The following is a 12518-nucleotide window of genomic DNA, read 5'->3' as shown; positions in this document are numbered from 1 at the left end:
TGGAAAAGTAGAGGTTGGGAGTGGCATAGCTGGAAATGAGAGAGGTTGGACAGAAGGTCAGTGGTAGAAGAAAGTGAAAACTGCAAAGCTAGGGCTAGGAGCAGCATAGCTGCAAGCAGAGAGGCAGGAAGTAAGATCCAGCAGGAGAGAGCAAGCCTTATAGTGGATGCAGGGTGCTACTTGTTTGAGCTGGAAAGTTTGAAGCATTGAGTGGCAGCTGCCACGGGGGGGGATGGGATGATAAAATGAGAGGTGGAATGAGATGAGGGCAAATCAGCAACAAGGAAGCTATGCAGTGAGAAGACTGTGTTGAGTGCCCAGAGTGCCAGGCAGGAGGCAGGCCCACAGCAGCACCTGTGGAGGGGTGCAAGGTAGAACGATTGAGACATGGAGCAGTGGCTGTCTCAAGGGAAGAAGGTAGGCTGATGAAGGAAGGGGTTGGTATGATGAATAGAGACAAAAGGAGAGAGGAGAAAGGAGGGAAAGGAGATGAAAGAGAACAGAAGGAGCAGCATCTAAATGGGTTCAATGCTGTCAATTAAAGCATTGTTCAGAGGAAAGAAGGTGCCAATTCAGAATGAATACTTAAATCAAATCAAATTTATTTGTATAGCGCTTTTAACAACTGATGATGTCACAAAGCAGCTTCACAGAATTCCGGTAAGACAGAGTTTTGACATTAAATGTAAATATGTAAACAATGTAAAGATGTAAAAATCCCCAAGTGAGCAAGTCAAGGGTGACAGTGGCAAGGAAAAGCTCCCTCAGCTGAGGAAGAAACCTTGGGAGGAACTAAGACTCACAAGGGGTGACCTATCCTCCTCTGGTCAACCTACTGGTAATAATATTTAGGAGTCTGTAAATACTTCAGTGTGGGGCAGGTCCAAGGCCCTTGGTGGTGGCTGGAGCGTGGGCAGCTGGTCTGAAGCATGGAGCAGGAGCTCGACAGTCATCCATCAGTGTCCAGCCGGACAGGTGAGCGGTCTTTTACTCTGAAAAAAAGTAAAGGGATGGAATTAGTTTTAATCTGTTTGGTGTTTGTAAAGCAGAAAATGTGAACATTTCCAGAGTGTGGCTATTGACTCAGGGGCGGCACGGTGGCGCAGCAGGTAGTGTCGCAGTCACATAGCTCCAGCGGTCTGGAGGTTGTGGGTTCGATTCCCGCTCCGGGTGACTGTCTGTGAGGAGTTGGTGTGTTCTCCCCGTGTCCGCGTGGGTTTCCTTCGGGTGCTCCGGTTTCCTCCCACAGTCTAAAAACACACGTTGCAGGTGGATTGGCGACTCAAAAGTGTCCGTAGGTGTGAGTGAATGTGTGTGTGTGTCTGTGTTGCCCTGTGAAGGACTGGCGTCCCCTCCAGGGTGTATTCCCGCCTTGCGCCCGATGATTCCAGGTAGGCTCTGGACCCCCCGCGACCCTAAATTGGATAAGCGGTTACAGATAATGGATGGATGGATGGATGGCTATTGACTCCAGCAGATCTGACTATGACAGCTTTAACAAAAAGGAGAGAACCAGAAGGACACACAGATGTGGGAGCATCCTGAAACACTGGCATCCTTCCGCTCCACCTTCAACAAACCTGAATGATCGCATAAAGAGAAGGGATGACAGCACCAGCGTCTCAGTTTACTTTAATTCCCTGTGTCCATGGACCCCCTGGATCTGGGGTGGGGGGCTTTATAAGACAAAGCTCTTCCCCCAGCGGAGGCCTTCTGAATTCTGGGAACTTTTAAAAATACAGTACTCTGTGATCTGAGTAATCGTGGAAGCTCATAATAGGAAATGGCAAAATGGCATCTTGAAGGTATTCAGGAGCAAGCCCATGTAGGGCTTTATATGTTAATAACAGTATTTTGTAATCAATGTGGAAGGAGGAAGTTACGCAACGTCCAGTCTTTCACGTCTTTTACACAGTCTTCTATTTTCTTTAATCTTTGTTTGTCATCGGGCTTGGCTGAAATATACAATTGTGTGTCATCTGCGTAACAGTTAATGTCATGGTTTCTTATAACTGTGCCTAGCAGTAACATGTATAATGTAAATAATAATGGTCCTAAAATAAAGCCTTGCGGTATTCCAAATCTTACTTTAGAATAATTTGAAGATGAATCGTTTACTTTTACAAATTGATAACATTCTGTTAAGTAAGATTTGAACCATAATACAGCTGTAATTCCAACCATGTTTTCTAACCTTTCTAGGAGAATATTGTGGTCTATCGTATCAAAAGCTGCGCTGAGGTCAAGAAGCACCAACAGGGATATGTGGCCTTGATCAGAGGCAAGAAGAAGATTGTTTGTTATCTTGACTAGAGCTGTCTCAGTGCTATGATGTGGCCTGAATCCAGATTGGAATTTTTCATATTTATGATTCTTATGTAGATATGAAATAAGTTGTTGGGCCATGGCTTTTTCTTGGACAGAAATGGCAGATTAGAAATAGGCATGTAATCAGACAATGTGCTAGCATCAAAGTTTGGCTTCTTGATCGGGGCTTAATAACTACTAGTTTAAAAGCTTTGGGTACATAGCCCAGACTAAGGGACGAGTTTACTATAATTAAAAGAGGAATGATAATAGTAATTATGTAATTTTAATTAATAGTAATTTTGTGGGAATTGCATCAAGTGTGTAAGCTGTACAGTTTGCGGAGGTCTTTCTTTAACAATTACATCATGTTTTATATCAGCCACATCAGGTGGCAGTCAACTCGGATTTAATACCGTGGCTTGAGGTTGTTGTCTAATATTCTCAATTTTATTATTAAAAAAGTCCACAAAGACTTTACTGGTGAGAGTTGCCGGAATTTGTTGTTCAGAACCTGCCTGCTTTTTTGTAATTCGAGAAAATCACACTAAACAGTACTCCAGGATTATTTTTATTATTGGAGATCAGCAAGTCCAGATACGCTGAGCGAGCTTTACTGTGGGCATTTCTATACTCTATAAGGCTGCTCTTCCAGGCAGAGTGGAACACTTCCAGCTTGGTTGATCGCCATTTCTGCTCTAGTTTCTCTAATATTTGTTTTAAGCTACAGGTTTTATCATTGTACCATGGGGCAAGCTTTTTCTGTCTCATACTTTTTCTTTTAAGTGGTGTCACATTTTCTTAAGTAGATCAACAGGAATTTTCTAAGTAGCCAATTAGTACATCTTGCTCCGTAGGGTCTGATGGAGTGGGAACTTGGGTTGATAGTGCTGGGAGGTTTTCTATAAATTGTAGGTTGGTAGATTGTTTTATTATACGCTTTGTAGAATAGCGAGGGGACGTACATATATTATGGCTAAGACATAGTTCATATGAAATTAGGTAATGGTGGGAGATTGATGAGGTTTGCAGTAAGATGTTAATTTTGTCTGTGTTAAGAACAAGAGTCAAAACTAAGTCTAAAGTGTGACTACAGTAGTGATTAGGCCTTGTTACATTTTGAGTAATACCAATTGAGTCTAGGATTGAAGTAAATGCCTTTTTAGTGGGTCATCTGCCTTCTCAAAATGGATATTGAAATCTCCTACAATTATAACTTAATGATTGCACACAGCTAGGTGTGCAGCGAAATCACTGATTCTGAGTAGGGCCCTGGTGGTCTGTAAATGTTGCATAATAAAAATGCGTCCTTTTTTGTGACTGGATTTGTAATAATGGTGGAGAGAACCTCAAAATAAGTGAAGGTGTCACATTGTTTAAGACTGATTTGTAAGGTATTTTGGTAAATTACACATACTCCACCTCCTTTGCCTGATAATCTTGGGCTATGCACATAATTTTAGTCTAGAGGGGTGGCTTCATTTAGTGCTGAATATTCATTTGGTCTAACCCACGGTTCCATATGACAGAAAACGTCAAATTTATGATCACTTGTAATATAATTTACGATGGCTGCTTTTGAGTTTATTGATCTTATATTGAGTAACCCAAATTTTAGTTCTGAGGTGTTTCTGCTATCATGTGTATGATTTAATATTGATTAGGTTGTTGAAATGGTTGATTTTGTTTTTCTACTTCTACATTTAATTCAAGGGAAAGACACAGTCTCAATATAGTAGAACCTAGGCAGAACCTCAAGGCAGTTTGCATACGGTCGATTTAGTCTGTCTGTCTGCAGCCTGGTCCCAGCTTTGAATTGTCAGCAGCTGTTTACGCTACTCTGCTGACTAACTAAAAGACTGTGCTATGCTGCAAAAAGTAAGGCATCACCCTCCCGCGTTGGGTGGATACCATCCCTACCTATAAGACCAGGCTTGCCCTTGAAATGTAAACAATTATCTATAAAGCCCACTTGATTTTCGGAACACCACTTAGACATCCAGCAGTTTAACGCTGAAAGTCTACTGTAGGCTTCAGTGCTGCACTGCGTTGGGATGGGACCAGAGCAGATTACGGCATCGGACATCATGCAAGCCAGTTTAATCACCTCTCTAACATTACCCGCAGACGAATATCACTGGCCCCTACATGAATGACTATCCTCGAATATCTCCTATTAGCTAACAGCCTAAGGTTGCCAATAATGTCGGACACTCTGGCTCCCGGTAAATAGCTAACTGTTACTGCCGGCACCCCTAGAGGAGTAGTTAATTTCACATATCGAACGATAGAATCTCCTACAACCAGAGCACTCTTAACAGGCTCCTCAGTAGGTGCTTCACCGAGAGGGGCAAACCTGTTTGACATGCGAATCAGAGGAGCGTAGTGTCCCGGTGGGCTAGCTTTGGCCTCAGTCTTAGCTTTCCGGCTATGTTGCTGAGACGTCACCCATTCACCCCACTGTGAGGGCTCTAACGCCAGAGTCAAGAGGGTGCTAACTCTCCCTAAGGCACCCAGAGTTGCTAGTACCGAATCTTGCTGTCTATCCCTTGATGATAATAATAATAAGCTCCGGATGCTGGTCCACTTTATCCACCAGAGAGCTAACTAGCTGACACTTAGCACAAAACACAACCACTATCATTATCGCTAGAAGTGGAAAAGGGGGTTAAACTAAACATGCCACACTCTGAGCAGGCAAAACAGCCAGCAGTAGCCATGGTATTGCAGGAACTTACAACAGAAATGTTACTGCAGGAGCAAATAGCAGTTTTAGTGCCTCTGTAATAAATAATGCTTTGGAGACAATTTATAAAATAGATCTATGTATGGTTAGTAAGTAGTAAAGACAGACATAAGTACAGAAATAACAGTAGAAACAAGTAACAGGAAAACCAGGGCAAGCAAAACAGCTTCTTCTAAAAGGGTACAGGAACAGCCAAATGGGTTGCCAGGTCCTCGAAATCCAGAATGCCCTAAATGTGCTGCCTGCTTTCCATTCCAATATTTTCAAAATGCAATCATCTTGCAGAGCACTGTAGGTAAGCTAGCGTCCTGGTAATGTGCAGAAAGGCCGATTACAAGCCGAAAATGAATTTAGAAAAATTAGAAAATTAATGCAGCTTAAGTAAAATTATATTTTTTAAAAATTTCAAAAGCAAACCTTTAAGACACCAATTTGCGAGACAGCAAGGACAATAAGACATTGAGGCTAAATGTTAGCTGAACCCCAAGGCTGTTCAGCCAGAGAGGAGGAAATGGGCGGCTCAAGGCTGCATGCCATCTGCAGGGATAGAGGCAGGGTTTCACGCACATCACTGCAGGAGGAGAAACAGGAGAGTGATCTGTGCAGGTGTAGGTGCCTTTAAAACTTAAAGTTTAAAAGCAGTGGGATCAGTAGGGAAGCAGACAACTGCTGATCACGTTCCCCAAATATGAGACATACAAATCTTACTGATTTGTGCTCTACCAGAGCAAAGTCTCAAGCCCAAATCATCTGTTCTTACTTATCTGTGTTTTACCTGAGCAGGGAATCCAACCCTAGTCATCATTTCTTACTGATCTGTGCTTTACCCAAGCAAGGAATTGAACCCTAGTTATTGGTTCTTACGGATCTCTGATTTACCTGAGCAGGGAATCGAACCCAAGTCACTGGTTCTTACTGATCTCTACTTTAACTGAACAGTGAATCAAGCCATAATAATAATAATAATAACAGCTCAAATTACTGAACATTTTTTGTAAGAACAATATAACTGACATTTCATTTATGGGTAAATACTACACAGAACTTTTATCAATCTTTTACTTAATCTTGTTATATCATTTTTTGTGCTATGGAAAGTGCAGCATATATTTCTATTAAAAAAAAATATGAGGATGTAGTATACTGTGTCCATTATTCCCTGCAGGCATATCCATAATATATAGGTCACACAGAAGCCCAGTGGAAAAACCACGATATAAATATATATTTTCCCTCCTTCTTCTGCCATTCCTAAGATCAGCCTTGTTGATATTCCATCTCAGGAAATGATGGCTCATAATGGGTGCACATAAATAATGGCAAACTCAATTTATTCATGCTGCACATGACAGGCTTGTTGTTGTGTGCTTGTCAGAGAATGCCATAAAAAATAACAGCAACACACACCGCCTGGTCTCCCTCACTGATGATGTCTAAAAATGATTATGCTTTACCACTCCAACGTATTCTCAGTGCTCCACCTAAACCTTTTTGATTTTGTGCTGCTTATGTAGAGTTCAGGACCTTTAGAATGTCCCTGCCTCCTCCTTTGTATAAAATATGAGTGAGAGATAAAGTTAAACAGACCAAAATCATACATACATAAAAAAAATACATATGTACATTTAAGTTAATATTTTAAAGAATACACTTCATGTTCTATAGGGTTAATTTTTAAATAAACATTGTGAAAACATTATGAACATAATTCTTATTTAGACAATTGACCAGTAATTTTTCTGATATTTATGAAGTATTTGTAGATGTCTGGTGGTCATATATGTGTAATAGTAATCAGCTAAATTATTCAGCCTGTTATCACTGTCTCTGGCTGAGTCCCAAATGGCTCCTTACTCCCTAAGTAGTACACTATGTAGGTCATGAAATGATAGATGTTCATGAAAATTCAGTTGATTCATTTGATTAGAACTAATCACCTAATGAACCTGCTAATATTCTTGCGATTGAATATACAAAAAATAATAATAATAATGCGCTTTTTTTTTCAGAAGGATTGTCTGTAAAAATTCACATACATATAGCCCCTAGTGCACAAGCGTGTGTTGGTTAAATGCACATCTGACACATTTTGTTTTATTTTGTACAATGACAAATAATTGCACACACATGAAATAATGAATCACTTGCAATTTTGTATTAATTGGCTGAAATCAAATGCATGCGATATAAATTTATTTCTGGCTTTGTTATCATGCCAGGGTCATTGTGAAATGCATGTGCTGCTACAAAGTACTGCAATTACTGGGGTGTCACCACATGGTCAGCCATTATCCCTGAGAGGAGGCACATCCTCTGAAACACTGGCCATTTCCCACAACATTAAATAAAATTTAAAAATATCATGTTATTTTGTTGTTGCAGTGTTTGCACAAGCTAACACAATGTAGGTTATACATAATGTTAAATGATACCTACTGCCTTTTATGATTGATGACATGAGCCTCCCTAAATATGTACAGGCTATTGCCAACTAGTCTGCTGTGCTAAGACCTTCTAGGGTGAGACTGATTAAAAGAGTAATTACAGATGTTTATTTATGTTTGTGTCTATTGTTATACATGCCTAAGGCAGTGTTATGTAGCTGAATATCAGGGGATTCCAAATTATAAGCAGCCATCATTTTATTTTTTTTGTCCATGTTTTAAAAAGGGGCGGCACGGTGGCGTAACAGGTAGTGTCGCAGTCACACAGCTCCAGGGACCTGGAGGTTGTGGGTTTGATTCCCGCTCCGGGTGACTGTCTGTGAAGAGTGTTCTCCCTGTGTCCGCGTGGGTTTCCTCTGGTTACTCCGGTTTCCTCCCACGTTCCAAAAACACACGTTGGTAGGTGGATTGGCGACTCAAAAGTGTCCGTAGGTGTGAGTGAATGTGTGAGTGTGTATGTTGCCCTATGAAGGACAGGCGCCCCCTCCAGGGTGTATTCCCACCTTGTGCCCAATGATTCCAGGTAGGCTTTAGACTCCACCGCGACCCTGAACTGGATAAGTGGTTACAGAAAATGAATGAAGGAATGAATTAATGAATGAACATTTTAACAAAATAAGCAAAGGTACTAAATTGTATATAATGTATAATTAATATAAATCAATGCAAAAACAATAAAAACTGCATGAGTGTCATGTAACATTGTGACAGAACGGACAATAGAAGACCACTAGATAAATATTTCTGTTCCCCTCTTATTCCTCATAGCCCTTTCTGTCCCTGTTTTATCTCCCAGTAGTCCACATATACTTTATTCTTTTTCAATTTTACATCCATATTGCTAGCTTGGTAAACAGTCTCACCCTTTCAGTTAAAAATATACTACTGAGTTGTAAAACAGATATTTCATACTTACAGAGGACTTACTGCACTTTCCTGTTCAAAAAAGGCCCAAACTGAATTTTAGGTGTCCTTAAATAGTGCCTGAGCAAATTCAGACCTGCCTGTTGGAGCCAGGTTGGGTTGGTCCATTTGAGTGAGGGTGGTCTTTGTATGATTGGAAATATTTTTCTTTTATTTTCATTTTAGATTTAACCTTGTTCATGATGTGTGTTTGTAGTTTGATTAGTATCAAGTAGTCAATTTTTGAACAAGGGTTTTGCAGAGTACAATTGCATGTTTGTTTTTTCTTTGATTGTAGCTGTCTCCCCCTGTAGAAGAGGAGGAGTGGTACATGCTGAATTAGTTAAGCCACTAGGAGTCTATATAAGGACTCATTGTGAGGACAGAAGGGGGGGAGTGAAGGTTGGAGAGTTGGCTGAATAGATGTGCCAGGAAAGTATCTTTATATTGGAAGAGAAAATATTGTTCCCTCTAGTCCCCTGTATGTAATTGGTAACTAGTTTATTTATTTATTTATTTATTTTTCTTTCTCCTTTTTTTTTCTTTTTCACGTTTCACTAAATAAAGCACCCTTGCACTGAATTTATAGTTATTTATTTTATTAACCCATAACCTTGTCGAGACACACTACCCTCACCAGTGAGCAAGGTGTGACATATGGTGGCAGCGGTGGGATGGCAAGCCACAAGAAAGTGAATGTGCCAAAGAGAACTGGATTGCGGTCACAGAAAGTGGTTCCAGTGAAGACAAAGTTACCTGCAACAGACTCGGACACCGATGAGCAGTGGGGCACAATGGACTCTGAGGAGTACACAGCCCTGGGAGCCCAACCAAAAGCCCGGGATAGTCATCCAGCTGATCCATTCAAGACCTCAAGGGTGTCTGAGCTAACCATACTGCTCGGCCAGTTTCTCTCCACTCAGCGAGATCGGGAGGAAAGGCTATTTCATGAGTCCCGTGAGCTGAGGACCAGCCTTGCAAAACCAACCCCAGAGCATGTCACTGTTGGGTCAGGGGATACAGCTGCAGTTGGGACACCGACTTCATTGTCTTTGAATGACCAGAGCCCCAGAATACCTCTTCCAACACCTGCACCGTTAAATATGACCATCCCATCCCACAGAGGCCTTAACGTGTACCAGAAAGACTTGTCGAACCTCTTAAGGCTGAGGTCCGCACTATGCTGGATCTGGGGGTCATTGAACCCTCAGATAGTGAGTGGTGTAGCCCAATAGTGATTGTCCCTAAACCTGACGGAACCTTAAGGGTCTGTATGGATTTTAGAAAAATAAATTCTATTTCTAGGTTTGATGCATATCCCATGCCCCGAATTGATGATTTACTGGAGCGGCTTGCGCATGCTCAATTTATAACAACCCTCAACCTCTGCAAGGGTTATTGGCAGGTTCCGCTGGCGGAAGCATCTCGGGTATACACCGCGTTCAGCACTCCCCTGGGCCTCTTCCACTTTACTGTCATGCCTTTTGGGCTTCATGGGGCTCCCGCAACCTTTCAGCGGTTAATGGACCATGTTCTGAGAGGCTGTGAAGCTTACAGTTCAGCATATCTTGATGATGTTATGATATTTAGCAACAACTGGAGTGACCACCTCAAGCATGTGGCAGAGGTCTTAGAACGAATTGACAGAGCTGGCTTGACACTCAATTTGGACAAATGTGAATGGGGTCAGGTGGAGACTCGGTACTTGGGATACCGCCTTGGAAGAGATCTAATACAACCACAGGTTGACAAGGTGGAAGCTATTAGAAGTAGTCCCCGACCTCACACCAAAAAACAAGTGCGGTCTTTCCTTGGCTTGGTTGGATGGTATCGTAGGTTTATTCCACAGTTTGCCACCATTGCTGCCCCACTGACCGAATTGACCCACAAATCTGCAAAGAATCCAGTCCGATGGACGGAGGATTGTGAGAGGTCATTCACAGTCTTGAAAAATGCTTTGTGTTCCAAGCCCGTTCTAATTAGCCCAGATTTTTCCAAGCCGTTTACAGTACAGGTTGATGCTTCAGCTGTTGGAATTGGAGCAGTCTTATTACAAGGTACTAACGAACAGGAACAACCAGTGTTGTACCTTAGTCGTAAGCTTTTACCAAGAGAGTCAAGATATTCCACCGTGGAAAAAGAGGCTCTTGCAATAAAATGGGCTTTGGAAAGTCTCCGTTATTATCTGCTGGGAAGACAATTTATGTTAGTAACTGATCACAGATCTCTGACATGGATAAATTCAATGAAAGACAATAACTCACACATTACCAGGTGGTACCTGGCCTTGCAACCCTTTGCTTTTCAAGTCTGTCATAAGCCTGGACGTCAGAACATTATGGCTGATTACCTTTCTCGTTTGCCCACCTTGGTCAAACAAGAGGAGGTGGTGGGTGATGTGACAGAACAGACAATACAAGACCACTAGATAAATATTTCTGTTCCCCTCTTATTCCTCATAGCCCTTTCTGTCCCTGTTTTATCTCCCAGTAGCCCACACATACTTTATTATTTTTCAATTTTACATCCATATTGCTAGCTTGGTAAACAGTCTCACCCTTTCAGTTAAAAATATACTACTGAGTTGTAAAACAGATATTTCATACTTACAGAGGACTTACTGCACCTTCCTGTTCAAAAAAGGCCTAAACTGAGTTTTAGGTGTCCTTAAATAGTGCCTGAGCAAATTCAGACCTGCCTGTTGGAGCCAGGTTGGGTTGGTCCATTTGAGTGAGGGTGGGGGTTGTATGATTGGAAATATTTTTCTTTTATTTTCATTTTAGATTTAACCTTGTTAATGATGTGTGTTTGTAGTTTGATTAGTATCAAGTAGTCACTTTTTGAACAAGGGTTTTGCAGAGTACAATTGCATGTTTGTTTGTTTGTTTTTTCTTTGATTGTAGCTGTCTCCCCCTGTAGAAGAGGAGGAGTGGTACATGCTGAATTAGTTAAGCCACTAGGAGTCTATATAAGGACTCATTTTGAGGACAGAAGGGGGGGAGTGAAGGTTGGAGAGTTGGCTGAATAGATGTGCCAGGAAAGTATCTTTATATTGGAAGAGAAAAAATTGTTCCCTCTAGTCCCCTGTATGTAATTGGTAACTAGTTTATTTATTTATTTATTCTTTTTTCTTTTTTTTTTTCTTTTTCACGTTTCACTAAATAAAGCGCCCTTGCACTGAAGGCGCTATTGTGGTTTGCCATCATTTAATTAATTTATTAGTTATTTATTTTATTAACCCATAACCTTGTCGAGACACACACTACCCTCACCAGTGAGCAAGGTGTGACAAACATTATTTTTTTCCAATTTCACATTTACCTGTGCAGTCCCTTCTACTTGGTTTGAATATGTCTGCTGTTTTTAGCCCAGTGTGCTTTATGTCAGTATTGGGAATTCACCAGAGACATACAGGCCAGCATTTTGTTGTTCTAGGTTATTAAGCACTGATTCACTGACACCTTGTTATTTGGTGAAATTGCTCAGCAGGTACTGCAGGTGTGCATGGAGTGGTTTCTCACTGATTGAAATGCTAAAACCATTATTCCTTATTACCCTGACATATTTTTTTTTTTTAAACTGGAAAACATTCAACTGAACAGCATAAGAACATTTAGGGAAATCTATGTCAAAATCTAAAAATTACATAAATCTATATAAAACCATTAAATAAATCTTGATTAACAATTTGCATAAATTTATTTTTGGTTTCAGTGGGATACACAGATTAAAAACATATTCAGATAACATACTACCCAGTCATGTTGTTTCAAAAAGGGCCTTCCCCAAACTCCAAAATAAGATAAAACCTTTTTGACCCTGTAGTGTCTTTACCTGTCCAATTTCAGCTTGGACAAAGAGGCCATCATGTTGGGAGACATTACATGTAATATAACGGGATTAGCTATTAATAAGGAAGGTTTAACTAGGTAAAGATTCTGGGTAAAGTGGGTGATAAGAGAGGTACAGGGAGTGACCAGGCTAAAGCCCAGTTTATACTTCTGTGTCGACCCTATACTTACGCGTTGACGCATAGGTAGAGAGCAACAACTGTGATTGGTCAGAGGTCAGACGGACATTTTTTATGCAGGACCAAAGAAGTACAGGAACATGAACAC

Source organism: Hoplias malabaricus, chromosome 5, assembly GCF_029633855.1.
Source record: "Hoplias malabaricus isolate fHopMal1 chromosome 5, fHopMal1.hap1, whole genome shotgun sequence".
NCBI classification, from domain to species: Eukaryota; Metazoa; Chordata; class Actinopteri; order Characiformes; family Erythrinidae; genus Hoplias; species Hoplias malabaricus.
The sequence above is the reverse complement of the archived record's forward strand: the minus strand, read 5'-3'. Positions refer to the sequence as shown.